This window comes from Xyrauchen texanus, chromosome 45 (genome assembly GCF_025860055.1).
Source record: "Xyrauchen texanus isolate HMW12.3.18 chromosome 45, RBS_HiC_50CHRs, whole genome shotgun sequence".
Classification (NCBI taxonomy): Eukaryota; Metazoa; Chordata; class Actinopteri; order Cypriniformes; family Catostomidae; genus Xyrauchen; species Xyrauchen texanus.
The window spans coordinates 18,225,237-18,252,623 of NC_068320.1; the positions used below are offsets into that span (position 1 = coordinate 18,225,237).

The 27,387-nt window shown below is 36.4% G+C and overlaps 1 protein-coding gene across 1 annotated transcript in view; it reads right to left on the reverse strand.

The window, feature by feature from the left end:
• LOC127637816 (transmembrane protein 178B-like) overlaps positions 1 to 27,387 on the reverse strand; it is a 94,988-nt gene that overhangs the window by 65,748 nt on the left and 1,853 nt on the right. The gene's annotated exons all lie outside the window — the stretch shown is intronic.

Genomic DNA, 27,387 nt, shown 5'->3' on the forward strand with positions numbered 1-27,387 from the left:
ATAATGACAGAATTTTCATTTTGAGGTGAACTATCCTTTAAAGATTTTTAATGTCTCTTTTTTTCTGATATGGATAACATTTATCTTCCACCCTGTTGTGGAAAACACAGTCGACACAATATGTTATAAAGGATTATAAAGGTTAAAAAAATTTAAATAAATAAACAAATACTTATCTGTCCCTCAAACCATAACTACAAATTTAAATGATATGCAAATTCAGCCAAATGAAAATTTTTGATGAATCGCATTAACGCCAAGAAAATCTCCAGATAAATAAAGCGTAATTATTTTAAGACAGGCTAGTTATTCACATTATAAGCACTATGCTCACATTTTCTCACTTTGGGTCTCTCTGAGCAGGGAGGAAAGCATAGGAATATCAGACAGAAAAAATGTTCCATAAATACAATCATTTTGTAGGCTGGCACCATGGTGCGTGCCATCTTTATCCACAATCTGGTATGACTGCTTGCTTCCTGTGTATCACCTCACAGATGGGACGATTACTACGGTGCTGTCAGTCCATTTGTACACTGTAACTACTTCCTGAATTAACATCTCATTGAAGGCAAAAGCTGCCGGCTTGCCGAACAAACTTATATTTGTCTATATGACTTGAAAATGTCTATTGTGGTCTCACTATATTACATTACACTGTATTGCAGGATATTGTGTAATGGTGTGTTTCTAAGATTCCTCTAGGCAAGACAGTGTTCAACGTCTAATTATTGGCCTAGAGTGCGACTGGGTTGCCAATAGTTGACGATAAGATTTGGATGGTTAGAAAGTAGAGCATATAGGTCTATTGCTGAGGTTCTCAACTTGTTTTGATTTGAAATTTGCATCTTCTTAATTCAGAAAGTTGACATGAACTACCAAGTGACAAATTGTGAAATGTGATGATATCTTTTGATTGGATGCACAACCTATGACTTCAACAACAAAAGATATACGTTTTCTCCTCCCTTTTAAAAGCTGATGAGCCTATTTATTTTGCTAGGCTAAATGCACAATTATATGGTTGGGTATTTTATTATTTGCATAAAATGTTTCCTTGCTGCAGACCTCCAGTTGAGAGCCATTGCTCTACAGCACCATGCTCATGAGAATTGGACAGTTAGTGCATACAAATATAGACAGTTAGATAAAAGAATGTATTTTATATTCTAGCTTACGCCATCCTCATATGACGTTAATTATCTGCAATCATAATGTACCAGTTATCTATAAATTTGTCTCCCACTGAAAAAGCAGACCATATTCCCTTCTCAGTATCCGTCATGCGTTGTCAGTTCTGTGCTCTTCCATAACACATCTTACAAACTCCACAGTACTTTCAGCTCACAGCACACACCACATTGGCACAACCCTGCACCCGCTGTAAAGAGGAATTCAATTACAGACCCAGTGTGGAGATGGAGAAAGAGTAGCGACTGGCTTATTGAGACTGTCTCGATCACTTCATACTGGGCTCAAATGAATGAAACCCATTCCTGGGGAAATTCAGAGGTGAATTAAACACTCATCTTTTCAGTAAGAGTGTATGCAACTCCTAATGATAGTAGTGCTGCCGGGCTGCCATTAGCTGACGACAAGATTTGTATGTCGAGTGTGGATTCTGTTTCATTTTCCGGTGAAAACATCAAGGCTAGAGTAAACAATCTACCAAGTCTGTTTTGGCTCTAGTGTAGGTCATTTACACCAGAGTCCAGGGTTATGCACAGGAAATTGAACATGGAATGTAATGCCTATTACAGGTCAAGGGTGATTATGAGGCCACGTCCACACTAATACATTTTCATTTGAAAACACAATAATTTCACTATGTTTATGCCTCTCACCCACACTAGAACAGCATTTTCCTGCACAGAAAGCTGAGACTTTAAAAAATGCTCTACATCACCGAATACTTTGGAAACCAATGACGTTAGGAAAATGAAAACAGAGGTTTCAAACGCAAATAGATTAGTGTGGCGTGGTCTGAGGCTTCAGCTCTCTCAATTTGACATCATGAAATTTGTTAATACAAAAATGGACCATCAGTATTTCAATTCAAAGAAAAATTATGCATTCGTTAACTTGAATCAAAAAAGTTATAGCTTGCTTCAACTCATGTTTCCATTTTTAACTCATGTTTAACAGAACATGTTAACTTTTTGGCTAACATCACCAAGCCTTCTTATTCGACTTCTTTCACATTCAGCATCTAATTTCATATGGAAATACGTCATATTACAGAAGTAAAATTGTCTGTGATGCCATTTCATGTTGACTTCATAGATTCTGATCATGTACCCAAATCAAGTTGGGTAAACCCATTAGTGGTAGCAGGGAGAAAAATACCAGGGTACATCCAGTAACCAGAAGATTAATGGAGATTATGGCAATTTTCTGGACTAGGTAGTAGAGTACCAGGTTGCAATTCTGATCATGTAAACACCTTCTGGTAAAAGAGAATTAGTTTAAACAAACAAACAAAATCAATGCCTTCCACCAATCAGGGAGCATCATAAAAATTTTTATCAACCCCCAGAACATTGTGTCCCCTTACTCCTAAATATGAGCCAATGAAGCTGTGACAGACTTTAATGAATCATTAGTGAAGTGGGGACCTTGTCTGGATTAAAGCCCAATTGCTGATTGATCGAACAAAACAAAAAAAACAACAATAACTTAATTGTATTCATATGCCAGGATTATGCAGCAAAACTCTAATGGTTGCCCATAAATAATATCTAGATTAGATGGCCAATTTTAATCTTTGATTGTTGATAATTATGGGCCTGACACTGGGGGAATATTTGCTCATAATACGCCTTTGCAAAACGCACTTGATGAAAGCAAAACATGCAATCAGTCCAAATTATCCGTGTTCTAGCAGTTTGTCATTTCATTGGGGCTCCACCTTAGTTTTTGCTGATTGGATCCAATCTCATTTCATTGAAATCAAACTGATAGACACTTGGTGGGCTTTACCACAGTCTGATTTTCCAAAGATCCCACCTACACTTCCTCTGAAAGACATTTTTGATGTCGGTGAGAACACTTTGTGAGCTGTAATTTTTTCGTGAACCTAATTAACATTGTGCTGATCTGTCAGCCCTTGATTCAAATGTCTGAGTCCACTTATGAAAATGCTTCTATTTTGACTCTAATTAAATAGTGTCTTTCTTTTCGAAAGGAATTGGGAATTCCATTATCAATATAACAATATGAATGAAATGTTGAATTGGAAAATTATTCAGAATTTCTTTTATTTTATACTTCTGCCTTTTGCTTTATTGATAGCATGCCCTTGAACCAGCATGGACTCCAGAATTTGTGCAAAACCAGGTGATCTATGTTATCCCAGCATGATTTGAGAATATTCCAAAGAGCATCTTGTGTGCTTCAATGGAAGTAAGGAAATCTAGCCTTTAGTAAAAGAAGCTAACATAGTCAATGTCTCAAATTTCATTTTTTTCAATAATGACTTTAGAAATAGTGCAGAATTTTAAATATATCTCAAGTATTTTATGCCATTTTATAATTTTTTTTTTTTTAAATAGTTCTAAATCCTAATAATAGTTTATTTTGAAGTTTAAATGAAATCCCTGATTTTCAGTGTGGACTCAGGCCTTTAAATCCCAATGTACATTTCCTTTCAAATTGAAACACTCAAGTTTAAAGCTGCACTATGTATTGGAACTCTGATTATTGATGCTATTACAAGTGGTTGTGTGTCAGTGTTTATGTAAGTGTGTTTTCATGCTTGTGCATGTGCATGAGAGAGAGAGAGAGAGAGAGAATTGAAAATTGAAATTGAGAGAGAGAGAGAGAGAGAGAGAGAGAGAGAGAGAGAGAGAGAGAGAGTGAGGATCAGGAGAGGCATTATAGAGGAAAAAGGGGGAAAGGCAATTACCCAGAGGGCACCCTGCTGCAGCCAGTCTCAGAGCAATACAAGCAGTCAGACAGTTATCAGCTTCTCCCCTCATCACACCAGAGGAGAGAGAACTGCCACTGTGGCAACCTACAAAACTTCTTCAGCCTCTCTTGAATTCTCGCACATGGCTTCTCACTTTTTTCTCTTTGATTTCACAGTTAGATTTGCAGCTGCCACAGCAAAAGTCAAAGAGAAACAACATGATGGCTGCTGGTTTATCGGCATAGTTCAAAGATTTTGTAGTGCAGGGATTTTGTAGATGCAATGGTGTAATGATACTGAAACTGAGGGAAAATGGTGCCAAAAGATTTTAAATTTGCGAAATTCACTCTATTTACTATCTTAATGCATGCTCCAGGGGCCTGATGTATTATCATTGCGTTCACACAAAATGGGCTCACACATCGGGATTTATAAAAAATAAACTTGCAGTTAATATGTGCGCACCATCTGCACACTTTTACTGGTGTGTTTGAATTGGCAACTCCAAATGGGCAAGTAATGAACTGAACAGACTGATTATAAACAAAAGTTTTCTTTTGATAAACCATATTTCAAATAAAAAGTTCAAATAAAATAGTTCAGCAATCAAATCAGAAAAGCTATTATGCAGCTGATATAAGGCTATATATACATAACTAATTGAAAATCCAATTAAATATAAGAAATATTGGGAATGGATGTTCTGCTTTTGGAAGACTTTCCCATGGCATCATATGGAGGGAACATATTTATAATGAAAGCGAGGATTCTTGGCTTGTGATATTTTATATTCCAATGATGCTGCCTGAAGTTTTATGAAGGTAATTATATATAGATGAGGTTGTGCATTGTAAAACAGGTGATGCAGGCTCCATATATGGTTATTTTGGGGAGTCAGGGTGCTGAAGGAAGCAAGCGCATGTACGCAAAATCTTCCGCTAACTGGGATTTATAAAGAGAACATTGCGCATATCCTGTCGAATGTACGGTTTTATAAATATTAAAACTTTTGTATGAAATCACTTTTAGTATGAGCAAAGTTTTATACATGAGTCCCCAGGTGTTATAGTGAATGATTCATCGATGCACATTATTCCAGATGGTTTTTGTAATATTTAATCAAAAGATAATAACTTCCTCTTCCCCTGAAACTACGTTCGTTTTTCAGTTGTCACCAAGGCCATGCAAGCTACTGGATAATATTAACCAATACCCAAAAAACATTTTTAGCATTCTTTTAGAGAACTCACATTCAGGTCTGGCCAAATTTTGGCATGGAATGCCTACTTTTCACAATTCAATCAAGTCCCCAACATTGAATTTACTGTTTCACTTGGACATCTCACATTACAGATGTAAGAACTGGTAGGAAATGTTTTGTGTTGACTTTAAGGCACAAATTATGACAATTTTAATTGTACAGATAATGCATAAATGTGTTATTCATGCATGTTTGTAACTAAATGCAACCTTTTGGTGGTATTTGTTGTTAAAGGGTTAAACAAAAAATATTTAGTTTGTGTTTATGTTTTGTGCTTATAGCTGCAGACAGTAATAATATCCCTTAGGTGTCAGCTGCAAGTTGACTGGCAGACTGAAAATAAGCAGAGATGAGGAGATTTCTAGTCTCCTGAGAGTTCTAGGATAATGAGAGAAGGAACAATTCGGGGGTGCCAAGCCCACCCCAGCAACCCCCTAGATCCGGCCCTGTCCCCAAGTTTCAATAACCGCTTTTGCACAATCGGGCCAGTGTGAGCCAGGGCTATCAACTGGTCAGCCGGGGCCAGTAGCCTTGGACCACAAGCCACGAGACCAGAATCAATCTGCATTCCAACCATCGAGCCAATAGCCTTGCAGCGTTATCCTAAAACCCACCCTTAGTACACCATCACACACCCCACCCATTTCACAAGCAAGAGGGAAATTCAAGCTTCAAACTAGTTAGCCCTCAAAATGAGCACTGATTTCTACTGTGCCAGCATTGATTTTTATTTTTCCGAACCTGTACCATTGTTCAGTGGATACACAACTAGGCAAGTTCGGCGACAATATACGTAATCACATCTTCATTTCGGCAGATGGTGTCGATCTGATGTTGCACATTTTGATGAAGAGACATGATTTCATCTGCTGACCAGTACTGACAATTCTGACGTTAATCTGTTGAGGTAAACTTGAAGCTAGTTCTGAAAAATTGGGAAATTAGTATCTTGGTGCTGATCCTCTGACCGGACTCAGCTGAACTCTGCCTTGACATTGAGCCTCAATCCCCAGTTGGCCTTTTTTGACCCAAGGGTAATTGGTGGGCCAAAGGCCATTGGCTGTTGGCCAAAAGGAAGCAACGATGAGGCACGATGAAGTTTGGGAAGTGACAGTGGGAACGCAACTGGCCCTGGCACACACTGACACACCCTCATTTGGCCCAATAGTAGAAACAAGAAAACTAACCCCAGGTCCCCAGGTATGGCTCAGCTCCCTCCTTCAATGTAAGTTGATTGGATTTTTGCCTGCACACCGTTGCTCAATAAGCTGCACCATTTAATAATTCAGGTATGACTCATGTCTCATCCAGCACACAATCTATGTTAGATGAGTCATGTGCAGAAGTGTGATGCGTTGCTGGAAATGCTTTGTAGTTATGGCAAAACAATGACCTGTTAAAAAATAAAAAAACATTTCTAGACCAAGAACTGTCCAAATTTAAATTCCAGTAAATACATTTTAATATACTTCATACAAAATCGAAAAACAAACGGGTGTGTTGAACAAAATCTGGCCAAAACAATGGTTTTCTTCAGTTCGTTTCGGTGGTTCGTGACCGCTCGCCAGCTCAGACTTTCAGGAAAACTTTGTACCGGCTACTAACCACCTTACTGCCATTGGTCCATATCATTGGTAAGTGTGACCTGGAGCTCCACCTACTTTGATGCCGGCTACTAATTCTGTTTACAAACTTAAGTAATTTAAGATCATTCAACATGAACACAGGATTGCGGTTTTATTAGCAAGCTGGTCCAAACGTATCTACATCTGTACAATTGTTTGCATGGAGACATTTTCCAAGACCGTGTCATGGGATGTTTTTGTTGAATTAATCCACAAAAGGAATCAGATCTACTCAAATTCACTAAGTGCATATTAACTCTGTTATTTGATATGTGCTGTCATAATTACACATTATCTACTGCAGATACAATATATTACTTTGATTCTTCATTGTCAATACGTGGGGCTTCAAGGGGGTGCTAGAGAATCATATTTGGGAGTTCCTTGGCATCGTAAAGTTTGAAAACCCTTCATTTGAGGTATAATTTATGTTTGTAACTCAAACAGTGCAGGATGAGTTATACATTAAAGTTTAATATTTAGAGATATGGGTTTAAAAAAAATACCCAACCACAAGTGAGCAATAGTAATAGAGAAGACTCCCTTAGCAAGTACCACAAACTCAAGGGAAATCTGGCTTTCTGTGAGTGAAGATTTCACTCCATTTAGGGATTTTAGTGTGGCCAGAGGGAACAGGAGGTTTTTTTCTCTTATGAGTCCTATAGAAGTGTGTACCTAGCAACAGCAGCATGACCGTCTGCCTATTACAGCCCAGTGAGTTAATGCCAACTCCCTCAGGCGAGAGTGAATTCCATCTCCCCTCTCCGCATGAGTATTCTTGTTGCCTCCTCCATCACCCCAGGTAAAAATGGAAATGACATGATGCTGTGCTCTCTCTTTTTATTTACTCCACACCTTCTATGATCCTCAAGCTCTGTGCAGGTATCCATCCCTCGCTGCATGTGTCATTGCATTATTTGTGATGCCAATATTGATCCTCCTCTGTTTTCTTGTTTTTTACTTTTCTGTTTGCCCTCAAGTCTGGACAGCAGACCATTGGGATTGGGATAAAATGTGGATGTTCAGAGTTCCACATCCCTAAATCATCTCCTGCTTATCTGAGTGGTCAGCTCTTAGCCTGAGGCTCTCTGTTTGATAAAGCTGTGCTGAGACAGACACAGACTCCCCACTGACTCTGTTGAAATAAGTGATGAATCCCTGGATCATTGAAATAGTGTTGCTGCCTCCATTTCTCTCTCTGCTAACATAAGCACTATTTGGATGGGTGTTGTTTTCTAAATGATATCTGAGTTACAATTATTATCAGAGGATTTCTGTGATTTCATGTATGGGAAGATTGGGTACGGGGTCATTCAGACCAAATGCATTCTTCTGTTAAAAGGCAGGACACAACACAATGAATGGAAAAGAATGAAGGTGTCTCGAGGTGTGTTTTTAAAAGATGAAGTTCTTTTAATTTGATATGGCATCTTAAAATTGCAGCACTCTAGCAAGAGACACGCGAACGAGATGCAGTGCAAATGGTCAAAGGTGTCCATTAAGCACGTTTAACCTCATGCAACCCCACGTTCACATGCAAGGACGTTGTATTCTGTCTTTGCTATACGCAACACATAATTGTAATTCATTTAAACCGACTGATCTCAGTTCAGAAGACTCTCGGCTGTCAGATAAGGGTTAAACTTTTGACGCACAGAGAGTCATGTGACCAAACAACATGGCGCTGATCAGAGTGGAGCTTGTCTTTGAGAGAAATGCCAGCAAAACTACATCTGGTAAGAAACCTAATTAAGATTTTACATTAATCTTTTGACTCAAATAGGATTCAGAGTCTCTAGTTTCATCCAATACACCATTTTAAAAAATTGAGCGATGTATCGTGAAACACCAGGCTGCTAAACACTATGTACACTTATGTGTACTTTAGCTAATTTTTTTTCCCTTAGAAATCCTTTATTTACTATGTGTTATCACATTTAGAATCAATGGATGCATCTAAAAGCTGAATTTTTTTGCTTTCAGAGGCTTTATGGAGGTGCATTTCAAACTATTCTGAGACCAGTGGAGGTTAAGTCTGGGGATGCACCAATACCACTTTTTCTCTTCCGATTCCGATACCGGAAATCTCAGTATCAGCCGATATCGATCCCGATGCGATTTGAGTGTTTTTTGCATAATCAGTTTAGAGTATCTTTACATTATTGTGTGGAACTAATTGGGAGTACTCTTTAATATGTAACTAAAAAATGTAAATATAAATGTATAGCTCATTAAGAAATACTTAATTATTAACTAGTACACTGGATAATGTAGCAGCAAAATTAAAAGTAATTCCAGTCTTCAAGTCTAACAAACAGTGTATTTTTTTTATTTTTATTTTTTTCCCAAAAACATTTTCAACTTGCATCTGGACTTTAAAGGATTCAGATCTCTTTTTTGTTCAATTTAGTAGTAAGACATCAGTCCACATTTCATTCACACAGTTATTTTTTGGGACCCATTCAACTTAAATATTGTTATAAATTGTAAACAAATACTAATGATGACAATAATACTACTACTAATAATAATACATTTTTATTCATATTATTATTATTGACTTGACAAATTATTATTATTGACAAAAACTATTTTAAATACAACAGTAATATATCTCAATCGTGCACTTTTTAAACCCTCACACTTTTATTTTGACATTCTGAACTCTCCAGGAAGTCCTGTAAGTGTCTGTTGTAGGCAAGTTCACAGTAATTTAATAAGCAAAAATTCTGGTAAAATGCACCTCTGGTGCCGTTCTAAATGCATATTATAAGTGAACCGAACTATTGAGCATCTACATCTGAGATGTCATTTGTGAGAAGCGCTCAAATGTTGAGCACCACGTGAAGGCTAAAAATAGCTGTGAGTGTATGTGTAAACAGAGCAGCGCCATTCAATAATGCGCTGGCACTGCGTATACTATATATTTTCTTATTAAACAGCCTTTTGTGATTCACAGAGCTATTGCATGTCTACAAGTAGCTTTGAATAAAACGCACAAGTCATATGAACTGCTTTAATGTTGTTCCCCGTCTGTCACTCACTTCGACGTTGTGTCTAAGAAGCAACACTAGGCACCCAAGAGAGACCCCTAGTGTCGCTTCTTCGACACAACGTCTCGTTCCCTCCATCAGTGAATGGAGGTTACATACGTAACCCAGACGTTTTTTTTAGTTCTTTTGTCATTTTTGGTGCTTGACGGTAACAAACATGACTAACACAGAGTATCAGATTTGGATGGTGCCCGTCGGACCGATACCCAATCCGTCTAAAAGCTTCAGTTTCGAAGGCGATACCGATCCAGGTCCACATTTGTTACCATCAATTTTTAGGAAAATTATTTGCTTTAGAAAATTATTTTTTTTTGCATGTTTATTAGGTGCTACTTGTTACAAATCAAAAAGGGAAATGCAAAATGCACAGCAGCAGCAATGCAATAAAAATTATAATTTGTAAAACCATAAAAGGAAACAGCACAGATGGACACAAAACGACCCTTTAAGATGTCCTCCCCCACTTTTAATTTTGCTCTTGACCATAGATGACACTCAATAACTTTTTTTTTTTAATGGTGATGTTAATTAATTTTGACATTTCTATCCTTGCATCAACATTTGAGAGATTTATTCCATCTGAACAGTTTTATATATATATATATATATATATATATATATATATATATATATATATATATATTTATTTATTTATTTTTTTATTTTTTTTAAGGAATAGCACAATGAAAAATTTTAACATTTCCTGACAGATATCACTGAATTCAGTTTCCTGAAATATTACAGCTGTCTCTGTGACATCACTAGTCTCAGAAAAATGTGACAGCAGGCTGTGGTCAAATTCCTTGATTAGCAAATCAGAGGTCTTTTATTCACTTTCTGCCTGTCAATCATTTTGCACGTTCACAGGGCAGCCCATATATGGGAAACAAGAAGTTGAGAATGAAGTTCGATTAATAGTTGTTATGTGACAATTGGTCACTGGCAAATATTTTATTTTGTCAGAATACACAGCTTTGGTATGGTCGTCAATGAAGAAAGATGTTTTGGCATGCAGAATGGTGTAGCATGGTCTACCAGCACGGGCTAACTGGGCCATGCCAACCAGCCAAACCTTGACCCCATTGTATGTGGTGCAACTGAATTACCTGCTCAGCCACTTTAAGTTGGTCTTCAGTTTCAGACTGCTTTGGAGAAGAATGTGGATAATTCATTTAGATGCCAGTATTAAATTACACTACCACTGCAGCCAGTCAGTATAATTTCTCGGGTATTTATGCTTTCAAGCAACATGTTAACTGTTGGTAATGGCTAATATATGACACAGTCTCCTTTAGACCTCGGGGAGTGGATATCAGAATCTAAATTTTATAGCTTACTCTAGTTGTAGTAGCTGAGAGGGTTTGAGACTGAATCCTCGGTGCATAGCTTTTCTTAGAAGATCAAAGCCTCTCTGATCCTTAATATACTGTAGGTTAATAGGTTGCGATCAGGTGCTTATTCACATTTAAAGAGGGTATGTGCCATGTTCTCAGCCACACTCTTCTATAAGTAAGCTTGAAATGCTAATGCTGCATCTCTAAGACATGAGAGAGAACAGGCTTTACTTATCCAGCTTCCTGGTGTTGATTACATGAACTTTTTCAGACTGTGAATAGGGGAGATTAAATGCACCCAAAGTGAATAGGAAATAGAGCGCTGTTGGAGAACTTATATTCTGTTACTTCTTTTATGCTTTGCCGTGGACCTAAAATGCCTCTGTAAAGTGCACATCTAAGGCTTTTGTAAGATGTTCTGTAAATTCAGAGTTTGGGGAAACAATTGACTTCTGATTTATTAAATTACTATGCTTTAGTTTTAAAGTCAACATGAAATAGAATTGTCAACCCATTTTACTTCTGTAATGTAATATGATTCTGAGTGAAATACAAGAAAAAGATGTAGGGTGAGACAGTATTTTATCCACTGGCAATTGATTAGATCATGAAAAGTGGGCGTTCCATATCAGAATGGAGCCAGATGTGGTTTGCAGTTGATTGAGGAGATGATGAAACTTTTGTCCTGCAGGAATCAGGTCATATTTATTTGAGTCTCTACCTGCTGAGAACCAATATGTCTAGGTTTAGAGGCTAAAGGTCAAGTTCACCCTTGTGAGAATCTTGACGTATAGCAAAAACACTTTTTTAAACCCATCATTATTTGCTATTATTGCCTTTTGAGCATCCTGAGACCCAATAACTGCATATAATAAGCATTTGAGGACAGAGGATTTTTATGAATGACCAATGTGCAGGGTTGGGGAGAGGTGGAATGCATGTAACAGGATTACATATTTATAATACAAAATATAAGTAACTGTGTTCCACTACAGTTACTGTAATGAAGACTCAGGTAAGTTGGGATCCATAAGCAGTTTATTGAGAATCGCAGGTTATAACAGGTGAGGGTCAAGCAACAGGCAAACAGGGTAAACGTAGTGTAACAGGCGAGAGTTCAATGAAGGCAGGTGGCAAACAAACGTGGTCAAATATACAGGGCAAGGTTGGTACACAGCAGATCAGATAGAATAACCAATAACGCTCAGAAATGTAGCTGGGGCAAACAAGACTTCGCAATGAGTAAAACAACGGGCAGGGTTTAAATAGAGGCAGAGATAGGGAAGAGCTGTAGTGCAATAAGACCAGGTATGTGGGTTTATGGGAATTGTAGTGTCAGAGTCAATATTCGGGTGATTCAGATCTCCGATGGCCGGTTGAGGAGGCGCCTATCTCGGCGTTCGTGACAGTTACAAATTAAATAATTGGTTATCAAAATACAGTTACATTCAAAAAGATTACTGAAGAGATTACTTTGCATTTTATTGTCATTTGTTTAATTTAATATTTAGTCCTTTCAGATGGAAAACATTTATACATATAAATGATGCGATCCAAAGTGCATTTGAACAGCGGTGAAACACTTTCTTATGATGTGTTACATTCATACGAGCAGACAGAGAAGTAAGTTTGAAGTAAGTTTGGAGCAGAAGAAATAGAAATAAACCTTGTGTAAATTGTCAGCTTTACGCTAAGCTAAAATGCAATTTTTAGCCATTTTACATGCACATGTTACCACCACAATCATTTTTAACATGTTCATTTTACAAAAAAGAATGTATTATGTAATCTGTAGTGGAATACATTTTAAAAGTAACCCTCCCAAACCTGCCAATGTGTTATGTTCTGTTTTATATAATCAGACAGTAACTGTCATTGCCTTTTCTTTTTGCGTATGTGTATGTGAATAAGAATGAATCCCTATGAGGGTCTCTATTTTTTTCTTTTACTTAAACCCATCTGTTTACATTCTCATCTGAAGAGTTTTTTCTCTCTCACATACACATTAGAGGTCGACCAATTTTGCCGAAACCGATAACTAAGGTGGTGTGAGACCAATAACTGATTAATTGGCAGATTCATAGAATGTTAAAAATTTTCTTATTCTTTCCTTACTATGATGGGCACAGACAAAGAGGCTACAATATTCCAAAATCAATAAAACCACATATGCAGTTTACTGTCCAACCAAAATCACAATAATAACCTGAAAACAAAATAGAATTTGGTGCATAACATGGTACTTTTAACTATAAACAAGCCTAAAACACACCAGGGACTGTTATTTTGATATGACAGAGATGTGGCCCTGTTGCAATGCTCTATTTTAATGCTTAATGATTATTAATGCCTGGAGCAATGCTTTTATAGCCTATATATTCCACCAGATGAGGTTTAATTTTGAATAATGTTTATTATTATTCACAAGATATGAAGTTGGAGACTACATGTGCTGATGGGGCACATTTCCATATATTTGCACTTTTCTTTGCATGCCCTCACTTCAATTTATAACACATGATTGTCTAGTCATAATAACAACCTATCGACATAGCTTTTTGCCGATAGCCAAGAGTTCCAAAAAGCAAGAATCGGCACCAGTTATTTGGTAAAACCAATAAACCGGTAAAACCGATACATCGGCAACCTCTACTACACATAAAGTATAAACACACGTGGGTGAATCTCATGAAAATGTATTCGGGTCATATTTCACAGCAAAATCAAAGGAAAAACATACATTTTATTTTGAATAAAGAAAACAAAGACCATTTTTAGGACCGATGTTTTGGTAAGATGTTTGGCTTTTTTACTAGCATGAAAATTAAACACATTTCCCCCAAAATTCTCATAATTGTGATTCCTCAAGCCAGTTTTATTTATTTATTTATTTTTACCCTATAATTCTTAGTACTGATTGTCTTTAAATTCTTTGAAATAATTTTTAAATGTTTTCTGGGGTATTTTTTATTTATATAAATAGGCATTAATTAAGGGCAGCTCAACAATTACTATCATGCTGTATAATTACTTTTAAATAATGTATTACAGAAAATTAATTAAAAATATACACTCAATTTAAAAAAATTAAAAAAATCCCCAAACTGTGCTCATGACATTTTTTGCATTACGGTCATGAGAATTTACAGTGCATAGGGGAGCTAAATTGTCAAAAATATAATGTTACAGTGCAAAAAAGTTAAAGTCATGTATTTAGGTTGGAGATGTTTGCATATTCACTGGCATTTCATGAGAAAATTAGACACTCACACACACGCACGCACGCACGCGCGCACGCACACACACACACACAGATGTCTTTTACAGTCTCTCCTGAGCCCATTCTGAAAATACCAAAGGAATTAGAAAGCAGTAAAGAGAAAAACTATGGAATGATATTCCGGACATTATTCAAAAGGAATTGCAAATTGTATTTGCAATTGCGTTTTCAATTTGTGGACGCATAAAATGTGACATAATCCAAACGCAATTGTAAATCGCGCATTACGGTTTGCATTTTCGTTTAAGCGAACGCACAGTGACTGCCAAATTTCAAATGGAAAAGCAAAGTCCGTTTGCAACTGTGTTTCCCATATCTTACGAGTTTTGGCCCTGTCATATTTAAATAGCAATTTCAATTACCACGTCTGCTTTTTCACTTTCTCAGCGTCGCGTATGTAGCCAGCCAAAACTCAAGTGGAATACTAATTTTTAAATTTTTTTTTTTATTGCAATATTAAGAAACAGAACAAGACGATACATACAAGAAATATAAACAATCTTTCAAAACAAAAGAGAAATTATGGTTCAGAATACATTAAGAGAGGAAATGTGAAAGAAATTGAAATATATTCAACAATAGTCTAAAAAGAAAAGAGAGTAAGAGAAGAAAGAAAAAAAAAAGAAGAAGAGGGCACAAAAGAAAAAAACATTAAGAGAGAATATTAAACATGGCACTAATTCTGGATGTTTTCATTGCTTTCTTGTTAACAGAAGTTGAAATTGTATTTAAATACATCTTCAGTTCTTCTTTGAAAAAGCTAAAGTGGGGTTTACTTTTCATATATTTACATTTATGGGTATGAAACTTTCCAATATATAAAAGAAGGTTTATACAAAAACATGCATTAATTAGATTCTTGTCTTTAACATAAAATCCAAAAAGAATGTGTCTATATGATAAAGAAAAGTTACATAAAACCTTTTGGACAATCAGAGCATCAATATTGTTCCAGAAAGACCGAGTAAAAAGACATTTCCAAAACAAATGATCAACAGTTTCAGAGGAGGCTTCACAAAAAGAGCAGGAAGTATCAATATCATTTCTAAATTTCTTTAAAAAGTATTTAACTGGATAAAATCTATGAATAATTTTATAGGATATTTCTTTAACTTTATTAGTTAGAAAGAATTTCTGAGGATGTGACCAAACATATGACCATTTAATATCATCAAAAAGGTTATTCCAATAAGAAATGGAGGAAAGAATTGAAGTAACAGGGTCCAAAAATAATGACCTAATTTTATAACTGGATTTATGTATTGAAAAACAAATAGAACCAACCACAGTAGATTCAGGGCTAGGGGGAGAAACAGAAGTCACTGTAGCACTATTATTGTTTCTAAACAGCATACAGATTTCCAAAGAGATGGCCTTGAAAACTATATTAAATTCTTTACTAGATACTGGGAATTGGTATCCTGAAACAAAATCGGAATAATTAAATAAATTACCTTCACTATCAAATAGCTGGTTTACTAATATCACCCCATTATTGAACCAGTTTTCAAGAAATAAAGATTTCCTCTTATGAAGAATATTACAGTTGTTCCAAATTAAAAAATTGTGTGGCGAGAAATTATGCTTGTAAATAAGTTTCCAAGCCATAAGCATCTGCTGATGATAATTGGAAAGTTTGACAGGAAGTTTACTAATTGAATAATTGCACATTAAAAGAAAATGTATACCTCCTAATTGAGAAAAAATATATCTTGGGATTATACTCCAAATAGAAGATTGATTGTGAAGGAAACGTTTAAGCCAATTAATTTTTAAGGTATTGTTAAGAGAATCAAAATCAATGAAATTTAAGCCACCTTTATTATAAGAATTCAAAATAACTGATTTTCTAATACTCAAATGGAATACTAATTCCCTTAGTATTTCCATTTCCGATGCCTTACACAGAAACCTGTCAATCAGGGTAAAGGGTGGGATTATGCTATGGGGCGTGTTTGTCTTGGGAAGTGACGTCACTCACAGTCGACGGTCAAGAGGTGATGCCCTGAACAGACGCCGGTTTATCAAATCAAATCACTTTATTGTCACACTACCATGTACACAAGTGCAACAGTAGGTGAAATTCTTGTGTGCGGTTCCGAGCAACATAGCAGTCATGACAGTGACGAGACATATACCAATTACAGTAAACAACATACTTACACAACACAATTTACAAATCAAATGTACACATACTTACACAACACAATAATTATATACAATGTACAGTAAACAATACACACAATATACAATACAATAAGTAGGAGTATATGAAATATATATATATATATATATATATATATATATATATATATATAGTATAGTATATATATTGAGGAGAATATGTTGACAGTCCAGTGTGAGATTATAGATGAATAAAGTGCAGTACTAATTATTGATCCTGATAGACTGTGAGTGATGTCACTTCCCAAGACAAACACGCCCCATAGCATAATCCCACCCTTGACCCTGATTGACAGGTTTCTGTGTAAGGCATCGGAAATGGAAATACTAAGGGAATTAGTATTCCATTTGAGTTTTGGCTGGCTACATACGCGACGCTGAGAAAGTGAAAAAGCAGATGTGGTAATTGAAATTGCTATTTAAATATGACAGGGCCAAAACTCGTAAGATATGGGAAACACAGTTGCAAACGGACTTTGCTTTTCCATTTGAAATTTGGCAGTCACTGTGCGTTCGCTTAAACGAAAATGCAAACGGTAATGCGCGATTTGCAATTGCGTTTGGATTATGTCACATTTTATGCGTCCACAAATTGAAAACGCAATTGCAAATACAATTTGCAATTCCTTTTGAATAATGTCCGGAATATCATTCCATAAAAAACAAATAAACGCTTGTTTCAAAGAGCATTTGTCAAATGGTGTGTTCGGGTTGCCACGACAACAAAAGCGAGATAAATTATTCCGTAGATCTTGACAGATGACATCATGTAGCCTTCTGCCGGTGCCTTATTTGTCTGCCTCAGTAAAAGATACGAAAAACAAACAACTGCCTCCATCCATCACAGAGCGGTAACACCTTAACACAGCACTAACCTGCACGCAATCTGCTGTCTCGCAACCTTGTCCAATCAGATTACGACTGAAACCAACTGTTGTATAATATTAAATATAGCAAATGATAGATATGTTGCATTTAACAAAGAAGCATTTTTTTGCTCCAATACATTTTAAATATCTGGGGTATTTGTCACTTTTGTTGGCATTTTTTGCCCGAGCCCTGGTTCCTGTCTGACCCTGTTTTACACACTCAGTCCAAGAGGCAGAAGCAGCTGTGTGACTCCTCTGTCTGCCATAATTCTTGCTTTGTCAACTTCCTACAAGCTCTCCATTCAGCCTAGCAGCTGCGGTGGACGTGGCTCCCATTCGAATTATTCGGCTCTCTCCCATAGAGCTTTAACAAGTGTCTTGTCTTTCTCAGGCCTGAATGGATGGCTGATTGGTGCCATTGCTTTGTGAGAGAAACCTCACTGAAGTCCAGACCTTCTGATGAACCATTGATCAAACGAAAGGATGAGAGGAAGAGGGGATGAGAGAGAGGAGGGGTGGTCACCGAGAGGAGGAAAGGAGAGGTTATACATCAGAAATTAGATCTGGATCCTAGCTATCCCTCAATCAAATCTATTGAGATGTGTAACCACAACAGGAAGTAGGGATTGACATTACTTTGAGGGTGATGACAATTGTGTGTGTGTGTAGACTGTGATTAATTCATTGTGATTCAACCACAGCATTATGGATTACTGAAAATCAATCAGATGATATGAGATTAATCAGATATTTACAACTTCGCTATAAAATTATAAATTACATCTGTACAAACAATGAATTGAACACACAATAGTTAGTTATGTTTAAGTCATATGCAAAATATGCATCATGATACAAATTAAACGACTTGATTTAAACTATGAAAATATGATGAGAAATAAACAAAACTGCAAGAAATGACCAATGAACAAACAATATTTTTAGAATAAGATCAATCTTGTTGAATATCATTGATTCAAATGATACAGTCATAGTATTTTGGGGATTTTTTCACATGAGCTGCGTGAGATAAAAGAGCTGAACATCTGGAAACTGAAGCGCTTCTTTACAACAGGGTTAATCACGTGTGACAAGGTCCTTAATTCTCTCCAAAGGAGGAAGCGGGAGCCAGATAACAATCCAACGTAAGTCTCTTTATTTTCACAAAAACTTGTTTCTTTTCAGCCAACACTCAAACACACACACACACACACACAGCTTTGTGCATCTCTCTCATCTCCGGAGGTTTGGACTGTCCTTTTAAATCCCTCTAACAACTGTTAGAAGTGATATCGCACATGTGTCAATCCTTACTGTACTCATTCTCTCTGCCTCGCTCTCCGCAGACACCCCCATCACCGCATCACCATACTCAAACGCATCCTATGTAGGCTCTATATCCTCCTGAGACCCGAGCGTGACTGCTGTGTGTATTTTCCATTTTCCTTTTTGATTTTTAACTAGTATCACATAATAAATATGCAACAACCAACAAAAATCTAGAGCAAACAGTTTTTCTTAAATTTGATCTAAACCTACAGAAAGTCATGTTTTAATTTTTTTCTTTTTTATCAAATTGTTTATGTTTCCAGGAGAGTTGTTTATTCATGTTTTTGAGACTTTACAGACATCACAGGTGATTTTCTGTAAAGCTGCACTGGTACAGTGTGTATTGGGAAAATCACAAATAAAAACCATAAAAATAAAAATGATTTGTCTTGATTTGACTTACCTAACAATGTTTTTGTTTTTTTATTTTACTTTGGCAATACAATATTAATGTTCTCTCTTTGCACTCTCAAACAAACAAGATATAGCCAGTTATTAAACATTTTTCAAATCCGAAATTAGCATAATTATTCTGATTCAAAGTAATGGCCAGCACTGTCAAATTACTGCCAATGTTAAAATAAAATTATATTTTTCATTAATTCTGATTATCATTGTCTTATGTCTGCCAACCATGTTGAGTGGTTCAAACATCATCTGCAGCCTAAAACTGAACTTTTGTTGGGAAGTTTGGATTGAATGCACCTGGCTTCATATGAAAGCTATAGGATGCTCCCTTGCTACCTAATTAGTAAAATGGCTTAACCTTAAGGGTGCTGTCTGTCTGTACTGGTCTCAGAACAATTGGAAATGCACCATATTTACATCCGAACTCCATATAAACCTTCAATGTGAAAATGCACTGTGAACATATGATTTCTTATGAAAACTTGTGCTATAATACACTTTATTGTACATTGTGTTTAGCAGAGTGCAGTTTCATGATAAATTGCTCACATTTTTTAAATGGCATATTGGATGAAACAAATCTTTTGACACTAATTGGGTTTCTTACCAGATGTCGTTTTCTCCCAAAGACAAACTCTCCTGTGGTCTGCACCATGTTGTTTTGTCACATAACCCGGTGCGTCAATAGTTTAAACCTTTGCTGACAGCACAGGGTCTCCTGAACTGAGATCAGTTGGTTTAAATTAATTTAAATTATGCATTGCGTATAGTGAAGCCAAAATGCAACATCCAACCATGTGTACTCGGGGTCACACAAGGATATAAGATTAATCAACTATCTACAACTTCGATATAATATTATAAGCTTACATCTGTACGGACAAGGAAGTGAACACACAATAGTCAGAATGCATATCTGCCATTGTGAATAAGCCATTGCCATAACAATGCACTATATGCAGACTCAAATTATGACTAAAACTAACACTGTGTTTGAACTTCCTCTACCTAAGAAATTACTTTCATTTTTGGCAAAAATCATCAAATCCACTTAAGTTTCAACCAATGGGTGCCAGCTGTCTTTCAGAATGCCCACTTTTCATGATCCAATCATATCCCAATGTATAAATTAAAGTCACGTCCTACAAAAATATGTCACATTACGAAAGTTGAATGGGTTGCAAATGTTGTTTTGTGCTGACTTTAAGGCTTTTGCTTTTAAATTTCAGTTCAGATTTGAGTATTGAGTGCAGCGCATCCTATGTTTATTACACTCTCCCTTATTCAATGGCAAACTGATGAGTAGCAGAATGTATCTATCTCTGTCCCAGTCTCACAAATGCATTACTTGCCTTATGACTCAAGTCAAAGAAACTTAAAAAGATCCTCTATGACTGATCGTCAGGGGTTTTGAGGGGCCATTTCTAGATAACTTCTATAAAGGAATTTCCATTTGATTAGGTGTACATGAATGACAAGATAGTGTGAGAGAAAAATAGACGCTTTTCAGTCGTATTTTACCTCATTCTATCCGTCACTTCACTGTAATCCTTTCATGGTGAAATCGTCAGCACTTCATTTTCAGGAAACTAATCTGCATGTCAGAATATAAATTGGGCTTGAGAAGGAGAGAGACAAATCGAGCGAGGGGGAGGGAAGACAGAGTGTCATTTCCTCTTGACTAACAGCCTGCGCTGTCTATCCTTTATCCCTCCACTTCTGTTTGTAATTGCACAAACCATCTGCATTGATCTGACTGGACGTTTTACCTATAATTCCACAGCAACACGTACATGCTCAGTTCAGAAACTTAGTGAGCTGCCTACGGATATGGGATTTTACAGGGATAGTTCACCTAAAACTTCTATCATTATTTACTCACCTCTATGTTGTTCTTCCATGGAACACAAAGAGACATATTAGGCAGAATGTTTGTCTCAATCACCTTTCACATTCATTAAAACATTTTTCTACACATTGATTGTGAATGGTGACTGAGGCAGTCTTTGAATTACAATTTTGTGATGAACCATCCCTTTAAGGCATCATAGTCACACAGCTGTTCCAGAAACTTAAATATGCTGTCTCCTTCTTTTAGACACATTTTAAGGTAGTATCTTTCAAGCAGAAGAAAATTACAGAATCTGTTGTGACAAGCCTAAATCCAAGATAGTAAACATGTTTAAGAGACATTTTGATTATATAATCAATAATAATTAATAAGTTAATTCAGTAATGAAAAGTATCAATAACAACAATAGTGGATCATTTATTTCCAATATATGTGTGTGTGCACTATGCATTTTTTGCTTATTGGAGTATCGTACCATTAGCTTAGCAACATGCTAACATCATACTCTTTTAGAAATCAATTGTTTTCTAGCTATATTTGTATGATATTCAGAGTTGTAGCCTATGTAGTGTATTCCAACTCTGTCGTATATTATGATCAATGACAGAATGCTGCCTTAGAATGTAGCTGCCTATGTAGGCAGTAAGCAACGATGCAACTTGCAAGCTTTTGGAAAAAAGCTATATTCTCGCTGTGCTCTCGTTTATTTGCAGTATTACTGTTGTTGTTGTTTTGTTTTGTTCTTAACCCCTTTGCTAACTCCAACCATCCCCACTTGGCACACTATAATTAGGAGGAAGTATTCTGGTGGTTTTCAAATTGATTTCCAGAAATGGTTCAAAAATGGCAGATTTATCGAGGAATTGCTTTAAATGTGCACTAGTTGTTTTTTCTCCATTAAACAAGTTTTAGCCCTAAATGAATGAATAGTACTTTTGAAATGTTTCAAACATAATTTTACATGGAGATGGGCTTCCTCATTGGGACCGTTTTAATTTGGTAAGCCCACATCCAACTTTTTCGTGAACGCGGAAGTTTTCCACGATTCACCTGTTTTCAATTTGCGTCTCCAGTGTTTCCACTCGCATCTGCCTATATTCTTAGCAGGCTAATGGGATGTTTAAAGTATTACATTTGTAGAAATTGTCAAAAGCATGTAGCTCTATAGTGCCTATATTTCACAAAGCTGTTTTTTGGGGGGGGGTTGTAGATGTCATGCCGTTACACTCTAAAAAATGCTGGGTTAAAAACAACCCAATTTGGGTTATTTTGGCAACCCAGCGCTGTTGGGTTACTGGTGAGGAACTGTTGCCAACCCAAATTGGGTCAAATCAACCCAGCTTTCTTACACTACAGTCTCAACATAACGGTTGGGTAGAAAAAATAACCCAGTTTTTTTTACTGTGCAGCGTTTTTTTAGAGTGTAGGTGTCTATATAAGTCCAGGACGACTGCCGTAATAGCAAAGAGCAATATTAACAAAATGTACAGACTGTACCTTTAGAATCAAATTTAATTGATTATTTAAAAATGTATTATTTGAGCATTACGAACTAACATGTATACATACTGTATAAGTATATAGGGTCGATTTTGATTTCATATTTTTCTGAGCATCTAAAATTGTGTTCCAACTGATGCAATATTTGAAATTTTTATATTTTTCCCCATGCCATTGAATTCCAATGTAAGATCTAATCTCAGAAAAACGTTTCATACTCTTTTGGCTTGTAAAGTCCTGTCTCTAATTTCCTTGTAATGAAAATCATATTTTCTTATTTCAGCAAAGTGATAATTTTGTCATAATAACCATATCAATCATTCTAAATATGTATTTTTGAATACACTGCCCAGATTTTCCAAACAATTGTTCATGGAGTGTTAAAAATTAGCTTTTAGGGCCATTATACAATCATTAGCACCATTGCAAGATATCAGATCAGTCTTTGTCTATATTTTATTAAACAGTAATAAACATAAATAAATAAAACAAGGAAAATACATGTATTATTCTTATGAGTGCGCCAATTTTATGTCTCGATCACTCAGATTAGTGCCCATACTCCATGCAATGCAAACTTCCAGGAAACTCACAACTACTAAATCCACTGAAGAACCACATGAGATGATCTCAGTCCTGAGAGCTCTCATAGTGTGATAAAATATGTCAGTATGTGCCAATATTGTAGCAAATGATCATATTAGCATAATTTCAAAAAGTAGTGGAGAGGATATATAACTCAAGCTGTTATCAAGCAGGGTACTTATTTTAAATCCATCGTATCTGAAATGCACAACTGGGTATCTTATTCTAAGCGAGACACACTTTAAGGCCAAATCATGATTAAAGGTTGTGGGCTAAGTCACATATTGCATAGTGGATATTTGTAAAAAGCCAAAAGAAAAAAGGTCAATTGAGATTTCTGGTTTAAACCAACAGAGCAGTGTTGAAAAAAACCACAGTGTTACTTATTTTCGTGGGAGTCAATCCATAAATGGCTTAATTAAAGTTTTCTCTGCATATTGAGCTGGGGTAGGAGATAGTATTTTAACATCAATAAAATGACACACTTCCCCTTTAATAACAATTCCTTAGTCTTAAATGCCTACTGGCCCTAAAAACCACTGAATACTTTTCCCTTTCACTGAACTATATTGAATGTCACACCCAATTTCTGTGATCTAATATGCCTTGGAATAAAATAATTGTCAGAGGATATTTAAAGCAATAAAAGCTGCATTGCACAGGGTATTACTTGTTCCTTGGAGATGTACCCAGCATCTCACCTCAACACCTGTCTATTTGATTAGTGCCAGCGCCAGAGTCCCAGTGGGACTTACTTCTTGAACCATGAAGGCATGGCATCTTTCTCACATGGCATGCAATTTAAACACTGAAAACAAGGAAGCCATATCCTTTGAAAACCAGAGCATAATCCTGTATTTCACTGTAGCCTGCTAACTGCATAGTGTCTCTTTCACAGTCAAACTCTATGCTCTCTCAATCTCATCCCCAAGGCCACGATAATGTACTAGAATTAGTTTTGCATGTATATATGTTGAGAGGTTGACTGTCTTACTCTGAGTTGTCTCCTCTCAGTGATTTTGTCCATGGCCTAAAATGGCCCTGATGAGTGTCCCGCTGGGAGGCAGGGACAGATGGTGGACAATGAGATGGGTTGGCTCTTTCTGCATGATCTCACACTCATACACTTTCTCAATTTTCCACAAACTCCAGATGCCACAATATATTGCATCATTTCCTATGTCTGGTCACCCTTTCCATTTCACATGTCAGATATTTGTCTTTTTACAAACTAGTAACATAATTTCCTCTGGGCTGCTTTACATTTTTACTGTTAGTTATTAAGACTGATGCATCGACCAGCAAGTCTGGTTGGCCAATTAACAAACTCCCGAAGAGATTCCAAATTCAACCTAACAACCTTGTTAACATAATAAACATCTACTAAACACATTCATAAACAAATCTAATAATAAATACACTTACTGAGCACTTTATTAGGAACACATGTACACCTACTTATTCATGCGATTCAGATAATCGTGTGCCTGCAGTGCAGAGCAAAAAATCATGCAGATATGGGCCAGTGATTCATTACATTTTTACATCAACCATTAGAATGGGGAAAAAATGTGATCTCAATAATTTCAACCGTAACAAGATTGTTGGTGCTAGATGGGCTGGTTTGAGTATTTCTGTAACTGCTGATCTCCTGGGATTTTCACACACAGCAGTCTCTAGAGATTACTCAGAATGGTGTAAAAAACAAAAAACATCTAGTGAGCGTCAGTTCTGCGGATGGAAACGCCTTGTTGATGAGAGAGGTCAGCGAAGAATTGTCTGACTGGTTTGAGCTGACAGAAAGGCTACAGTACCTCAGATAACCACTCTGTACAATTGTAATGAGCAGAATAGCATCTCACAATGCACAACACATCAAACTTTGAGGCAAATGGGCTACAAAAGCTGAAGATCATGTGTTCCTAATAAAGTGCTCATTGAGTGTATTTTCTGATTTCAAATATTTTTAGTGACTCTTGTGCAAATATTTTAAACATTTAATTTTAGCATTTTACGTACATCTTATTTACCATTGTAACTAGTTTCAGCGCATGGGCAAGGAGGAGGCGGGAATCGGCTGAACAGCAACTTAAACTTTAATGACAGAACATAAGTCAGACAAAACAAAGACGCACACACACAACACGTGCATATCTCTCTCTCTTTCTAACTGGCGTCCCGGCACTTCCTTATCTCTCTCCCACTGATTAGAAAACTTCATCATCATGGCCCGACCACACCCTCCTCCTCATCCCAACCATCATTAAATTGTATTATTTATTACATTTTAGAATTATGTCAGCCACTCTAAACTGTGCATATTGGTATCAGCATTGGCTATAAAACCTATATCAGTCAACCACTAGTTATAATGAAATATCTTCAAGAACGAATATGCCTTTAAAACTAATACATTATCAAGGCGTGACTGAACAAGAAGGGGGTGCTAATAAATTATTAATTTAATAGTTCACTATACCTACCCTTATGCCATCTCAAACTCGTATAACTTTCAAGCTCCAATGTCAAGATTTATAGCAAGGAGTTACATTTTGGTCTGTTTCTCACCCAAAACTGATTGCATCGCTTCATAAAACAATCGATTAAACCACTAAAGTCATATGGATTACTTTTATGCTGCCTTTATGTCCTATTAGAGCTTAAATGTTTTGGACCCCATTGACTTGCACTACATGGATAAAAAAATAAAAAATAATTCTTCCAAATATTATTCATTTGTGTTCTGCAGACGTAATCATACGAGTCCAAGACGGCATAAGGGTGAGTAAACAATGAGAAAATTCTAATTTTTGGGTGAACTATTCCTTTAATATTAGTTTAATATAAATTTTCTCCCATCTTTTCTGTGTATAAGTTTCCCTTCCATAATTTTTGACCCTGTGCACTACTGTTCTGCTCTTTCATACATCATTCTATTCCCTTCTTTCTCCCAAGAGAAGGTACTGGGTAAAGACTTCCTCTGAGAGACAGCAATGAGCACGAGCACAGTCAGCACATTTCATAAAACCATGTGCCTGCAACACAGACAATGATGTGAATAATATATAAGATACATACCATTCACACTTTTATTTCTAAACATGCATGGCTATTGACTAATACTTACCAAACAAAGCAAGCAAGCTGTTTATTTGAGCTATATGCATTTTACAAATACACAAACATAAGCAGTCAACTAATGATCAATTATTCTTTATATATTACCACCACACAAGAAAGCAACAGTACTACTTTTATTATGCTCCCACTTCACCCAAGGTGAAAGGCAGATATGGTGTAGAATAACACTGCATTGTTCTATCAGTGCAACACCACCTGCCCAAATTAACACGAAGGATGTAGCTGGCAGTTGCCCCAGAGAGTGGAGCTTTCGCTGAAGAGGCAATACACAATGCACAAAGTCTTGTAACACACAGCACTACAAGAGAACCTCTTCACCACAAAATCCCTGTTACATAATCTGACACCAGTTCTGGTGAAGGCTGTAAAATTCAAACATCCAGAATTTTGCTTTTTTCTATTTTAGAGGCCATTTTGTGCTGCTGCCTTACACACATTTTGCACACAGAGGTTCCCATGTAACAGGAGTGTGTGCAATCCTCAGACCATCTGAATCAATTGTTTGTTGTTCCCTGACAAAAAGTGAATGAGCACAACCCATGATGTTTGGGCTAGCACAGCGTTATACTCAAAATCTATTCATAGCCTTGTGTGTGCAACTATTAATACATTCAGATATGCCTCAATGCAATGAGGAGTAAACTAACCTAGTTTGGTGGAAGATAACAAGGCCCAGAGTGTGAGACTAGCCATAGGGCTTCGCACATTTATATACAAGTGACTTGTCAGTCCGGCTAACAAATGAGCTCAGTGGGCTCTTAATTTTTGTATCATCTGTTTTATTATTTATGTCAGTACACATGAACGAGGCAATAATGTTGAACGCAAGGCTACAGCTGAGAGTACTGACTTCAGTTTGTGTATAAAAACGTTTCAGTGTTTTTCATGATACTGCAATGCTAAACGGATATCCATAATACTACTTAGCATCGGCAGTGCGGGATAGATTACTTCTGGAATAATACACAAGATTTAACAGAAGAAATAATGTAAGTGCTTTTATAAATTATAAGCTTCATATGTCTCACTGTCATCTCGATTTTTTCTTGATTCTTGAGG